General features: G+C 36.3%; 1 long non-coding RNA gene across 8 annotated transcripts in view; it reads right to left on the minus strand.

Annotated features, from left to right (window-relative positions):
* LOC108190697 (uncharacterized) overlaps positions 1–16,321 on the minus strand; it is a 135,382-nt gene that overhangs the window by 52,383 nt on the left and 66,678 nt on the right. The gene's annotated exons all lie outside the window — the stretch shown is intronic.

Genomic DNA, 16,321 nt, shown 5'->3' on the forward strand with positions numbered 1-16,321 from the left:
TTTGCCCTGCCTTCGCGCTCCTCTTAATGGCCCAAACCTGCTCAAGCACTGTACGCGAATGATTGGTTAATATCAGCTGTCAATCACTCAGCGCCTTCTGGCTTTGGATGACAGAGAGCTACTACCGCGAAAGATTGATGAAAATGAAGATTACACTGACAGATTTAGTTTTAGAAACCATAGTTACAAAGAATGACACATCTTACCAGTGATCATGTGCTGAATGTTAATCCACCATCTACACTTTTCCAAGAGTAGAAGACTTCCATTGGCTTCAAGTCCGCTATGAAAAGTCTGTGGAATGGAGTTTTCAGGTAACGTTAACTTTGCCACATCTAGCACGAGAGCTTCTGTTTAATCCTTCATATAATCGCCAGATGCTATCCGCCGTGTAAGGGGCAGCTATATGTCAAATCGAACACCACGTACACCATCGCAAGCGGGCTTGCACTGAGTAAACTAATATCGCTTCTCATGAAAAGACCGGTATGGCTATTAACATGTATGCATATAATAAGGAACAGTATATGTCAAAAGCATCATTGCAATATCAGACAGCACTTGTGAGAACAGCACAGTTATAAGGTTAACAGATTCATTCAAGCAGTGCGTGCAGGGCCGGTGAGCGCTCCGTGTATGCTTTAGTCACTCAGTTCTGTTATAAAAATGTATATTCTTGTGATAACGGGATTTCGTTGAGACATATTTTCCTCATGCTTGCATATATGTATTCATTTTTTTTGCTTGTTAGTTTGATTAGTGTTGGTTTCAAATACAATAAATCTGCTTGTATAAAACTTGTAGTAACGGTGCTCATAATTGGTGGGTGCAACTAAATTTTGGCTGATGCGCCTACATTTTTTAAGTTAGGAGCACCGGTGCTACCAAGCAAAAAGGTTAATTTCGAGCCCTGTATATATATATATATATATACATGTGGCTGGTTTAAAATAAAAGGCACAATATGGTAATATATGAACAGTTTTACGCTATTTACAACTAAGTATTAATACAATAATTTTCCCAAACCTTAAATAAAGACATTGGGTCTTATACACTAACCATGCGTATGCACATATTTTAACACCCCAACAATTACAGCAGGGAAATGAGTATTGAGAATTGAACACGTCACCATATTTCTCAGAAAACATATTTCTAAAGTTGCTGTTGACTTGAAATTTTCCCTGAATGTTGGTGACAACATTCAAGACAAAAAAAAATAAATAAATAAATTCTATATACAGTATGCAAAGAAAACAAATCTATTTAGTTTATACATGAAGTTATGTGTAATAAAATAAAACAACACAGGGACAAATTATTGAACAAACAGATATGGAAGTGCAGAAAGGCAGACAGCAGCTGAAATCTCTCAGAAGTTATTCAGCAAACCTCAGTACATCTAGTTATGTAAACTAATATTAGCTGCTTCAGTCCAACATCTTATCAGAGTGATAAAGATAAAACCAGGATGGACATTTCAACAAGACAATGACCCGAAAACACAGCAAGGAAACACAAATCCTTTTGGAGAAATAAAATCAAGCTGTAAAATGGCCCAGCCAGTCACCTGACTTGAACCCCATAGAAAATACAAAATAAAGCTCAGATTTGATACACAAGGCCCACGGAACCATCAAGATTTTTACATTCTGTTGAAGTTAGTGAAAAACTCACACCTGAGCAAGTCTTTATTCTCCACACGAGAGGTGTCTTTAAGCTTTTATATAAAGTATTAAATATGTTTCAGTAGTTTAGTACTTTCTTCTTGTATCATTTCATTGTTATTACACATAGTTAAACATAAATACACAATTTCTTTTTTTTTTTTTACACATAGTTAAACATAAATACACAATTTCTATTTTTTTTTAACAAAACATGGCTCAATTCCATGCCAACAGCTCCTTTAGAAATATTATTCCCAGAAAAAAGCATGAGGTGTTCAACAATTATTTTCCCCGCTGAATGTATACCACCTGCTCTATCCTTATATAAAGGATGATTATTGTATCTCACCTTGTGTTTGGAGGCATGGCAACTGTGACTGCATCTTTAGAGAGCATACATATGTTTCCTGAGAGTGATGAATGGCTGTTCAGGCCCTGATCACACCATGCCATTTTTAAATGGTTTTCTATTGCCATCAAGTGTTTTGTGCCGTGTTCATGTGCCATGTGTGCATCTCGCCTGTTGCCCCTCATCATTTGACAGTTAATTTGACACTCACACAGAAAAACGCCTGAGCATCAAGACCACTGGTTGGCTATCATCATAATAACGTCTTTTCTAAAGTCTGCAAAAATACAGTGTGCCTTAAATCGCGTTTTCATAACTGAAAGCATGCAAAATACACAAGTAAATTACTTGGCAAGAAGTTTGTATTCAGCTTAAAGTGCAATTTAAAGACTTAACAAGGTTAACCAGGCAAGTTGGTATAATTAGGCATAAGAGTTGGTATAAATAAGTCATTATACAACAGTGGTTTGTTCTATAATATAATAATATTAACCCTAAAATAGTAAAAAGAAAAAAAAGAAATGAGACTTTCTACTTAAGAAAAAAAAACATTGAAGGAAATACTGTAAAAAAAAAAAAAATTGCTTGCTCTGTTCAACATCCCTTTGAAAAAATTTGAAAAATAATACAAATTTCAAAGAAGGGTGCACAATTGACTTTAACTCTATTTACAACCATACTAAGTATACACAATACAGAAACAAGACCCTCATGGAAAGCACACATTGATGCAGACTTGTATCATTGTTGAAGTCTGCTTTTGGTGTTGTTAGATCTTTTTTTTTTTTCCATTCTGATGTAAACACAATTGATGGACCTGCATAACCGTCATGCTCACGTCTTGTGTCTTTTACAGCGCATACCTCACATGAGCACTATATTTTAAAGATATTCTTTTTTTTTTTTACACACACAGTCATTAATAACTGTCAATTCTAAGGCAATGAACCAATTACATGAACTTGGATGTGGGACAGTGAGCATTAGTTTACAGCAGCAAGTTGGCACGACTATTTTATTTAACTGCAACATCATAGAGGTGCTTAAATAAACAATTATTCCTGAGCTATGTCTCACATTTCTGTGTGAATGAACCCCAATGGTGTAGTAGACATTTTCTTGGCAGACTTTAAGCTCGTATTACTAACTGTAATGCTACCCGAGTATTGCAGCAGACCATATTCACCTCTTTATGATCACAGAGATAAGAGGATGTGACAAAATTCAAATCATGTCAAACTGGTTTCTTGAATAGGACAGTGAGTTCACTAACCCCAAATGGCATCCACAGTCACTAGATCTCAATTCAATAGAGCACCTAAGGGATGTGGTGAAATGGAAGATTTGAACCATGGCTAAGGAGCAGACAATTCTGTGTGTGATCTGTTTGCAAAGCTGAAACAATGTTAATCTAGTACTGCTTTTTGAGAAGTGGTACAAAGAATTGTAAAATTTGTGTAATGGGTGTAAAATTAGAAAAAAACAAATAATAATAATAACATGTGTACTGATAAATTAAACTATTTTTTTTGTATCTTACATGTACTAAGCTACAGTAAGTCATGCTTTGTTACAACCTCCTGACATTTAATAAAAATTGCCATGCTTTTTCCTTGCCATCGTTTATTGTCAATATGAACAGGCACTAAATATGGCAAGGCAAGCTTGTTATATAGCACATTCCATACACAGTAGTAATTCAAAGTGCTTTACATAAACAAGAATAAAAGAAACAAGTATAAGAAAATAAATACAACAAAGAATAAAACATGATTAAAAACAGATACAAATGTGTTAAAACAGGTTTTAAAGGAATAAAAAAGAAAAGAAAGACAATAGTGTGATCTGTCGGATGTGGCACAGATGTATTTTCAGTCTTTTAAATATTTTCATTTTTAAATCTAATAGCATTTATAATTGTGAACAGGATTGTTCCATGTCTTAAGAATCAGTGCATGGCATTTTATTTGTCCCATGTTATCTGTGTAATGTAGTATGGAATACAAATGCAGCCAAAATCTCGTCGTGACAGTAAACATATACAAAAGTAGGACTAGAAAGAACAAGGAGAAACTTCATATTTAGCAAGGCGTGTGATAAAGGGATAAAGATCCGAGCGTTTAGAAAGTGATTATCCTGAAATGGGTGAGGCAGTAATGGTGCTGTCAGAAAGAGGAGGCATGATGTACATGCTGAGAACAGCTACTGCACTGCAGACACCGGCGCTTTGATAAAACCTGCTGTGAGCTCCTTCAACAAGGGTTTCCCACTGACTCCCAACATTGAAATCGGCCCTCTACAACTGCTCTTCAACTTCTTTACATCAGGAGAGTTTTGTAGTTTTGTAAGGTTTTATTCAGTTGTAGTAATTCTAAGTAATCATTATTTCTATTGATCCCGTCTGTTCTAAGCACATAATTACAATTTCGATCTCTTGAGAGCTCTTGAGTTTGCAAGAGAATGTTTTCATAACACTCTTTGAGCGAAACATATTTTGTATTTGGATTGAAGGGAGATACTGATTCTTGTCTATCCTTTATGATTTGGACAGAAAGACCAAGGAGAATGTGTAAGTTATGGAAATACGCTCTGTTTCTCTTTTTAGGCAATTTTAAATCTTTGGGCGTTGCATCATTTTCTCAGCCAAGTCTCCCAAATGTGAATATAAGAAAACACAGCTTTGTAAAGACTTTTGGTTGCTTATCACAGACAGTTATGGAAAGTGCAAAAGTCCTACAGTACCAAACTCTTCTTCTGTGAAGCTGATGTAAAAATGAAGCAGTGAAATACTGATCTGTGTAGCTGAGCTCCTTGGACAAATGAAAAGACACGAGTTTAAGAGTGTATTTCCACTTTGTAAATGTACATCACAATCATCACATAATACAATTAATGGCCACTTTATTAGGTACACCTGTCTGACTGCTCGTTAACGCAAATGATTAATCAGCCAATCACTTGGCAGCAACTCAATGCATTTAGGCATGGTCAAGACGATCTGCTGCAGTTCAAAGTGAGTATCAGAATGGGGAAGAAAGGTGATTTAAGTGACTTTGAACATGGTATGGTTATTGGTGCTAGACGGGCTGGTCTGAGTAGTTCAGAAACTGCTGATATACTGGAATTATAATGCACAACCACCTCTAGGGTTTACAGAAAATGGTCAGAAAAATTGAAAATATCCAGTGAGCGGCAGTTCTGTGGGTGCAAATGCCTTGATGATGAGGTCAGAGGAGAATGGCCAGACTGTTTCGAGCTGATAGAAAGGCAACAGTGACTCAAATAACCACAACCGAGGTATGCAGAAGAGCATCTATGAACACACAACCCGTCCAACCTTGAGTCAGATGGGCTACAGCAGCAGAAGACCACACCGGGTGCCACTGTCAGCTAAGAACAGGAAACTGAGGCTAGAATTTGCACAGACTCACCAAAATTGGACAATAAAGAATTAGAAAATCATTGTCAGGTCTGATGAGTCTTGATTTCTGCAGCGACATTTGGATGGTAGGGTCAGAATTTGGCATCATCAACATGAAAGCACTCATCTTCTGATGGCTATTTCCAGCAGGATAACGTGCCATAAGTTCACTGTACTCAAATGGCCTCCAGAGTCACCGGACTTAATCCAATAGAGCACCTTTGGGATGTGGTGGAACGGGAGATGCGTGATGCTATTATGTCAATATAGACCGAAATCTCTGAGGAATATTACCTGTACATTGTTGAATGTATGCCATGAAGGACTAAGGCAGTGCTTAAGGCAAAAGGGGTTCCAGTCCACTACTAGTGAGGTGAACCTAATAAAGTGGCTGGTGAGTGTACAGTAGATACTCTATTTTCTCATATATGTCAAAGACTAGGATTTATTTATTTTATTTTTTTTTTTTTTTGTTTAAATCCTCATTAACTAGAAGTGTTTATGCATTAAAGACAAAGCAATGATCAAGAATTCCAAATAATTAGCCTAAATATTAATTGTGCTGTATCATATTTAAGACAATCTGCAACTGAAATTTACAACATCACTTCAAAAAAGTCTATTATTGTTATTATTATTACTAATATTAATAATAATAAACAATTTTTCTTTTTCAGGATAGTTTGAAACAAAATATGTCTAATTAGTTTTTGGATTTTTCTTCTATCACCGTTGTCCCTAAATGTGTAGTAAACGCAGGAAATAAGATTTGTTTGAGTGTGAGTTTGTGTGTGAAAGAGATTATACAGCAAGATGATGATTTGCAAGCAATAGGATGACATTATTGAACATGTCTGCTTGAGAAAACAAGCAAAACTAATAGTTCAGCTCTATCTGTGTTGTAACCTTCTATGCTGTGCCTGTTTTATTCTGTGACCTCAATCTGTCAGTGCTTGATAATGTACATTGAACTAATTTAGTGCTACGCCAGTCTTCAAATACAAAAAAAAAAATAATAATAATAATAATAATAAAAAAAAACATTACTTTCCACACTTCAACCAGAAATGAATAAAGTTTGAATTCAAGAAAATCATTCAATACCCCTAGTCCAAAACCTGGCTTGCGCACTGCTGAGACTTGATAATGCAAACTGCTTTTAGTTTTTAGCTATGGGCGAATCAAGGTTACTGAAGGCCAATGTGGGAGGAGAAAAAAAAAAAAAAAAAATTTCTTTCAAAACAATCTGTCCTCTGAAAAGCAAAAACCCTTTCCGAGAATGTATACCAATAACATCTTCAAAATCCTATACAGTGACTTCTCTGCCATTGTTATGTATTTGAAAACTGTCAATCACAATTTATTTTCAAGTTCTGCCATTCTTCTTCACATCATCGAAATACAGCACCGGCCTTTTTTGTTACAGTGTAATTTCCTTTCTGAAATTGCTGCCATCACAAATTGAAGCTTCATATAGCCTACGTCAGGATGTAAATAGGGTGTTCGTGATGGTCCGTCTCAGTAGGATTGTGAGAGGCCATAACTAATACTTATGGAATGTTTTCTGTAGGAAACTCTGGGGAAACTTTAAGGTGTAGTGCCCTACAAAGATGTCCTAAACAACTCAATCACACTCCTATCTGTGGCAAACAACACGTTCAGTGGAAGTTGAAGTAAAATAAACATCAGATATGTTGTTAGCATTATAATTAGCAAAGCTAAAAGAATATTCAGGATTCACTTTATTTTGATGGTTCATAGTTATTTCATAGTTCATAGTTATCATTGATGGTCAAGTTATAGTAGAATATCTGGTTAATATCTGTTGATGCTGCTCCTTCAACAGACATATAACTGACTATAAGAAACTTTGCAAGTACATGTCAACGTACACTAACCCTAACCCCAACCCCAACCTAACAGTCTACTTATAACCTAATGAGGATTAGTTCGCATGTGGATGCAATGTAAATTAAATTCAACAAACGTACCATCAAAATAAAGTGGATTCATATACAATTGAGAGGAAAATTTTTAGCCCTCCTATTAAATATTTTCAGCAGTCAGTCAAGTTTTTATTATTTCAGAAAAAACAAAACAAAAAGCGCTCTGGGGTAAGTTCAAATGTATGGTCGGTGCTCTTTGGGTAAGGGATTCATCAAATCTGCACCAAGAATTAGTCCAAGGCACTCGAGTAAAGTGAAAAAATTAAAAGGCCTTTATTCACATGGCTAGATCTCTAAAAACCAGTTTTTAGAGAGATAGGTTTTTAGAGATCTAGCCATGTGAATAAAGGCTTTTTAATTTTTTCACTTTACTCGAGTGCCTTGGACTGATTCTTGTTGCAAGTTTTTATTATTTTTTAAATAGGTTTCCACTTTATTGAAAATATATTAAACTCAATTAATGTAACTATATATAGGTTTTATAGTTAGGGTGCTGCCATAATGCAATATTGTTGTGTCTGACGTCACAGGGTTGATTCAGTTTCCTCAGCTGAACCTATTTAGATGCAGTGGAAGAAATGGACTGAACACGGAGACTAGACATCCTAATTTAACTCAATGCATGAAGTTGTGGACGTAATTCTCAGAGCTGGTGCAAATACAAGCATTAGATGTGTGTCTAATATTTATTCTATTTGAACTTTTTTCCCTTTTAATTACCAATTGATGTGCTTTGGTCCACTCTCTGTTTTACACTATCTGACTGGATTTCAACAAGGTCCAGTACCTAGGGGCGGGAACTTTTATTTTTTTACTGCCCCATACCTCTTTTCGTGTTCAAACAACTTGAGAGATCGAGTTTATTGACTTGATAGGGGAAAATGTCTTGACATAATCCACAAAGATGTCACTTAAGCCCTACTTACACTGTGAGACTTCAGCCATGATTTTGTCATCTGAGACAAATTTGGTAAATCCTAAAAGATTCCTGAAATCCGAGGCTAAAGTCTGTGATCGTTGATCGTTGGTTTGGCCTGTTGTGATCAGATTTTTCCTCCGATTAAGTTCTGGCAGTTCTGGCATAATTTTGATGCTAGTATTTGCACCAGCTCTACGATGCACGTCCACAACTTAACGTATTGAGTTAAATTAAGCTTTCCAGTCTCTGGAAACCAACCCTTTGATTTCAGACATAACTATAATTCATGACAGCAGCGCCCTTGCTCTGAAACTTATAGTAAAACTAGTAAAACTTTTTTTTTTTCAAAATGGTTACATTAATCGTTTGTATAATATATTTTCATTAAAGTGGAAACCAATTTACAAAGGCTGACTGCTTCACTTCAACTTTATCGGAGCAAGTACTTCCTGTAATTTTCTTCTTTTTTTTTTTCTTTTGGATAAAGTCTTATTTGTTTTATTTTGGCTATAATAAAAACATTTTAAATGCATTTGAAGTTAAATATTTTTAGCCCTCTAAATATATATATATTAGGGATGTAACGGTATTGTAAATACGGTCATACCGCAATAGCAATTTTTTTTCGATATTACCGTAGTCGCATGACTCGGTAAAACTATAGGTCTTCTGAGAAGATTTGCTCAGGCGAATAAAGCGAACGGGAGGTAGCGGAAACTACAATTCCCATCAGCCCAGGCGTGGCCATAATCCTTTGCGGTCTGTTATCGCTACAGATCCAGTAATGCGGAAATGGAGTGTGCTGCTAGTAACGGAGATGAAAAAGAGCTGGAAATGATCGAACCTAAAGCGGGTGTTGTCGCCGCGCGCGTTCTGATCAGCTGTGTTGTCGCGCGCGTACTGTAAAGCGCCGAGGGGGGGTTGAGCGCGCATACTCAAGAGCGGTGTTGTCGCGCGCCTACTGAAGGGCGGGACGGAGGGTGTGTCGCATCGCGGGGGCACTTTTGATCATTTTGGAAGGGCATTTTCTATCCAAGACTAAAAAGGGCATGTGCACTGCACAGGTTGAGCCCTATGTGTGCACGTGCCTGCAAGTTGGGGAATACGAGTAATAACAGTAATGGGGACTGCAGAAACACAGCACACTGTTCAGATTGATGCAGACATTGACTTGTACCGCAAAGAGACCTCTATCTCACTCATGGCTTGTCCTCTCAAGTGGGGGAAAGACAATGCACAACGTTACCCACTGCTGTCAACCTGGGCCAAGTCATATCTCTGTCCCAGAAACCTCAGTCCCAAATGAAAGGGTTTTTTTTTCTGTTGCAGGGGACATTGTAAACGCCCAGAGATACCAGCTTTTACCAGATTATAGTTATATGATAATTTTCCTTAAAACCCATCTCTATCTAAGTGAGTGAGTGCTTGATTAAATGTTGAATGTGTTGAGTTTTCAACAATACTAAATTGAAACTTTATTTTTTTACATGGTTTAATAATTTTTTGTTATTAAAATTGAAGTTCCTGTTTTAAAGCTTACAGATAGGTGGCTAATTTGTATGTCATTGACACTTTTTTGGAGTATTTGTTTTTCCTGTAAATGATTCAATAAATACCGTACCGTGACATTCATTCCGAGGTATTACAGTACCGTGAAATTCTGATACCGTTACATCCCTAATATATATATATATATATATATATATATATATATATATATATATATATATATATATAYATATATATATATATATATATATATATATATATATATATATATATATATATATATATATATATATATATATTTAATTCGCTACTACAGAAGAAACCATTATTATATGACTCGACTGATTATCCTAACTTGCTAACCAAATTAACCTAGATAAGCCTTTAAAAAGCGCTTAAAGCTGAATTTGAGTATCATGAAAAATGTCTAATGAAATATGATGTACTGTCATAATAAGAAAAAAATAAAAGAAATAAGTTATTAGAAATTAGTTACTAAAACTATTATGTTTAGAAATGTGTTGGAAAAAAAACCTACGTTAAACTGAACTTGGTGAAAGAAATACACTAATTAAAATTTAACAAGAGGGCTAATAATTCTGACTTCAACTGTATGTTTTTAGCATTAGCAAACAAAAAAGCTTTCAATAGAACAATAAAACAGCCTTTAGCTATCTTGCTAGAATTAGCATTGTATTAAGATAAAAAAAGCAGATATAGTTTATAACAGGTTTATGAAAAATGTCTGCCTTTGCTCTCTTTTTCACTCCCGCCCCCTTTCCCTCGATTTCCCTCTTCTACCTCGCGGTCTGACTCACACCTTAATTAGATTAAGACATATAGTACTTTTTTTTCCGACAATACTCCCAAGACCTAAATGGAACATAAATGATTGAATCCCTATTATCTAAAGCAATTATGAATTGATACCTGAGGGAAGAGACTTCTGACATAAAACATTCAATATTCTCTGCTCCCCTGTGATCTCCTTTTAAAATGTTTACATGCTGCTCTGTTTAAGCAGTTATTCAATTTATAGCATTATTGTCAAGGGCAAGTTTACACAAAGAGAGACTCTGAGAGAAAGGACATGGTAACACCAATAACACATGAAAGAATGGGGTCAACTGACACTTTTGCCACTCTACAAAGGTGTTGAACATCTCTGGTGAAAAAGCAACAACTACTACTCAACAAGGTACAAATGAAACCTTTAAAAACATGCATTGAATGTAAAACTATATGTTCTTATGCATCTCCATTACATCTGGTTGTCAGCTGTTACACTGAGGGAAGAAAAATACTGATTATAAATGTTTTAGTCTACACCCGACTCACACCATTTAACACATTTGTGTAATATGAATTTTAATGAAGTATTAATATATGATGTATTATTAATTTCCAGCAATATTCCAGTCTTTTATAATGGTTTCTACACTTTTTTGAATCACTTAAAAGTCAGTCAATCCATCTCCCTCATAAAATTATAATAATTTAGCTACAGATTATTTGTTTTTTTAATGAGTGAGTGTCAAATCACAATTTATTATGAGTGTCAAAATTCATACCAACCCTGTATTTTTTTTATATTTTTTTTTTTTTTGAAAAAAAAAAACAAAATGGATTGAAGGTTGGGGAAGATGAGTTAAAGTTAAAAAGTGAAATCAGGCTGGCATGAGCTGAACAGTGTAACTGGTATACAGTATGTAGCAATATATAAAGTCATTAACAAGAATGCATGACATGTATGCGAGAAAAAGAGCAAAACAAAGTGAGTTGGATGTCTTTAAACAGCTCTTTGTGCTGGCACACTACAATTAAACACTTATTTTCACACTTTGTGCCAACATACCGTATAGCATGATTCTTTGCTTCTGAACATATGTTGTTGCTCATGAAACATCACACGTTTTAATAACAGAGAATTAGAACAAAAGGTGAATTTTAATTACAAAGCTACGCCGCTGGTCTTCCACACACATGAACTGAGCAGTGGGTGTACACAGCACAGAAACTCAACCAGACAATTGAAAGCTATGTTAACACCTTTCTTCCTAATCATATTTCAGTGTGTCGTCATTAGCAAGTGGGATTTACTGTATATGTTCCACCTTTCCAACATACCACTTACAAATCCTCAGTATCTCTTGATATATATATTAGAGGTGTGAACCTATACTGGTCTCACGGTTAGGTTACAATTATCATGCCATCGATTCGGTTCAATTCGATATCCATACACAGTGTTATATTTTGGGGGGAGGCTATAACAAGCTGTCTGTATAAATACACAGAGACACAGCACCACACTGTCTCTCATTCACAAACATAGACAGCACCAAACAAACAAACAAACACACACTCACACACACACACACACACACCCACACACACACACACACACACACACACACACACACACACACACACACACACACAGCTCTCCCAGCTAAATGCATATTGCGAGGGCTTAAAGTGAGCAGTGGTCGTAATATCGAGCGGAGAAAAAAAAAAAAAAAGTAACAACCATCAGTGACATAACCAGCTTTGTCTTTTTGTAGGAAACACACTTTAGATCTTTTAGGGTAAGAGGTTTTTGAGATATTGCCGCTATAAATGAATGTGTCTGAAATATCAAAAACAAAACCAACTTAACCGCGCTCATTTCTGACGCCCCCTGGATGTACAGCGCCCTTAGCATTTGCCTATACTGCCTATGCCACGGACCGGCCCTGAGTTGGCTCCTGAGTGTTGTAAATACTGGCGCTCACCTCGCTCGCGACAGAGCACATAGGAGATAAATGACGTCAGTACATAATAACCGGTTATGATTATTACTGAACCGATACTGAATTGTCCGCGTCTGCATCGCGGTGCACCAGAAAACTATTAATTTTGTCACCCCCCAATATATATATATATGGCTGGATATGGATATGGCTGTATACCATGGGGACCATTGCTACTTCACAAATGTCACTTTAGAGCTTACTATTTGAATAATTCATAATCTCTAAGGTGATGACAAAAAAGGTGATTTTGCTGACATTTTAACATTATAAGGCTGAACAGCATGACATGCCATCAGTCTAAAGACGTTTCCCTGTATTTTTCTGTAGTAATCAGGATATCACAATAATTATCCCTGAAAAATCCAAAGCAAACACTACCAGATTAATATGTTATAAATACAGCACTACGACAAACAAAACAGAGAGATTGATTTAGAACATTACTTACCTGTTTTATAATGATTTAATCAGCTGTAGTTTGCATATACGCTGTTTTTCTCCCCTAAGGGCTTATTATGCAGCCTCTGTGACCATCTTGTGGCGGAACAGTAACCGTCTATGCTCTGCTTAATATGACAGATTGATGGATGCTGACAAGCTGTAGCACCAAAATTCTAAATATTTAAAATAGGCACTATCCTTATAAAAATGCATAGTTGCAATCTAAACAGATACATTCTCATCTAAAACAAGTCTAAAAAAAAAGTCTGTTATCCAACAGTTGCAATATTTTTCAAACTGTAGTGGGTTTATTGATCTGCTGTCACTACTGTTACTATAAGCCAATTAGGACTCGAGAACCTCAAAAGTTTGCAAATCAAACTCTAAAAAAATATAACATACTACAACAACCTGATAAAGAACTTGCCCTACTGGTCTGTGTACTCAAACAATATGGAAGTAACCTTTCAGGAGGAGTACATCAGGAGAGCCAGACAGATGGAGAGTCAAGCCATTCGGTAATGGGGTCATCAAGCAGAACTCCATAGTGGTCCTGTCATGTCGCATACATTTAATAACAAATGGCAGGTGGGGTTATGGTCAGGACTGGGTGACCCAGAACAGCCCTCCCTTTGAACAACACCTCTGAACTCGGGACAATATTGCCAGGCAGCAGGATGTTGTTCTTCAAGGGAACGTAGTTACCAGTCACAAACAGAAGCAGATGAACAGTCTTGGCACTGCCTCTCTGGGGTTGGAGGTTGGACAGGTTGGAGGAAGAAAACAGATTTTTGATCCAGGTGTCTGTGTGACTCTTTTTGGCACCCTCCCTATCCAGCATCGCTGTGGGCTTTATTTGTCCCCACTGCTTATCAATCTCCAGAATTGCATGCTGCCTATTATTCTGCTTTTGGACATAATGCTGGCCTTTGTCCATAGTTCACATTTCATCCACAGGCAGTTGTTGGCCCCGTTCTGTTGATTGTTCTTCCATATATTCACAGCGGATGTGTATGTGACTTCGGTTCGCCCCACTGAGAAGGCATTCTTCATATTTAGAGCCAGATGAAATCCATGGATTAGTCTGACACATCTTGTAATCCACCAAATATCCCGTTCTCATATCTGACTCCTCTTTTAAATATAGCGTATTGACTTTGCTTTAGACAAAATGAAGGGATGTGCTGACCCTGTATATGCTCATAAAAACAACACCAAGTTGCCGATGACAATCATATCATGTAATGAATGGTGTAGCTTGGTATATTGTAAAATAAGAGCTTTTGAGGACAAAGAGCGATCTTAATGCAAAATTAAAATGTCACAGCATTTGGCCATCTGTTTGAGATCTTTTTTTTTTTTTTTTTGACAGAACAACAGTAATCCTTTTCTAACACTGTCAGCCACTGAGGCTAAACACTGGTTCATTGAACACACTGGATCAAATGATTCTGCTAAAAACATGTTTTTGTTCAGATCAGAAAATTCTTTGTTCTCTCGACTGAGGCGTTTTGAGGACATGCCATATTTTCTATGCTAATGTTTGTTCAAAACAGCTCTATGCCCGTGGAACAAGTAATTTATGCTTTGAAATACTGTAACATTAAGTCTGAAATGGCTTTAGTAGTTTTGTAGCAGATGCTGCAATGTATTAGGATTAATTCCATGTAAGCAGATATTCTTACTATGTTTTTCTTGAAGAGCATAGAATTGGGATGTCTTTTCATTTGAACATGTCACATGTTTATAAGGATGTACATGCATTCTACTGGTCTCTTAACTCTATGATAGGCACTGTAAGAAAGCACAATAATAATATCATAAAATTGTGTTCTTGTCACATGTCAGGATGCAGAGCCAGAGAGACAGTTGGGGAATAAATCAACTGATTTATTTAAAAACAAATCAATATTAAAACAACAAATAAATGGCACCTATTTTTCTGCATTTTTAAGATTTAGGAGAAGTCTTTTGTGTCTCCAGAATGTGTCTGTAAAGTTTCAGCTCAGAACACCCATCAGATTATTTATTATGTATTAGCTTTCGGAGTATTGGAATCTGCAAACATATTGTAGCTGTTTTTGTTGCCTGTGCCTTTATTGCTAGTTCTCCATGCCCTCTATTCCCACGTGCAATCTGTCTGCGTCAGATTACAGACAGACATGAAGGAAGCAGATCTTACATAACGTTCATAAGAAATACTACAGTAAGAACTTTCCCAATGACTATTTGATGTATTTGTTGTGGAGGTAATTCAAGCCTTTCTGCAACAATGAGTCACACACAATGTTGTTACAAAGTTCATGCAATGTTTTTGCACACAAATATAACAATATACACATTAATATCCCTTGCTGTATGGACATCTGTTATGTTAATGTACAAAATAAACCTGATTTAACGTCCACAAACCGGGATTAAAGCGTCGTCTTGTATAATTGTACTGACATGCGGCTGTGGTGATAAAGACAGTACAATGGCTGTAATTCATTACAAACATGCACTGTTTTAAAAACATTTTAAATTTTAAACTCATTCTTGATCACATTTGATGATGATCACAGAGAGCTCAACAGATCTTTTAATCTTTGTTGCTTTGTGCACGTTCTGTGTTGTGGATTTGATTATGCACATTACAACTGGGACAAGTTAATACACGGCTGTCAATCAATTCAGTGGACGGGGAAACCACACTCCTACATCACCTTGTGGTCAGCCAGAAAATAGGAGGGATTTGGATCCTATTTTAGCGCCAGAAAACTAAAAAATAGACTTTTTGTCTTTATATCAGCCCAATATGACTGTGAATACACTATACCTACACACAATTCTGTTTAAACAGCTTACAAAATATGATTTTCATCATAGGCGTCCTTTAAAACTTCAAAACCTAATAGTCATGTTACAAAGACACATAAACATAAATCTGTTAAACAAAAAAGGTAAGTAACAAACACAAGCTGCGTCCCATATCGCATACTTATGCACTATTCTACGCCATTTTGTAGTATAAATAGTGTAAGTAGTGCGTTCACACTGAAAACTCTAAAAATAATAAGTGCACTTTAATTACCCGGATGATGCACTCATTCAGCCGCTAAAATGAAGTGTGTATTGATGGACACTTCACGCACTCAACGACCGCAGGTTTGCTTACGTAGCGGAAGGGGCGGAGCTATCGGACGCACATGTTGAATAACTTTATTTAATTTGGATGGTGAAAGCAAAATTCTTTTACGAGAGTGATTATAGCGCCTCCCGATAGTGA

This window comes from Danio rerio, chromosome 7 (genome assembly GCF_049306965.1).
Source record: "Danio rerio strain Tuebingen ecotype United States chromosome 7, GRCz12tu, whole genome shotgun sequence".
Classification (NCBI taxonomy): Eukaryota; Metazoa; Chordata; class Actinopteri; order Cypriniformes; family Danionidae; genus Danio; species Danio rerio.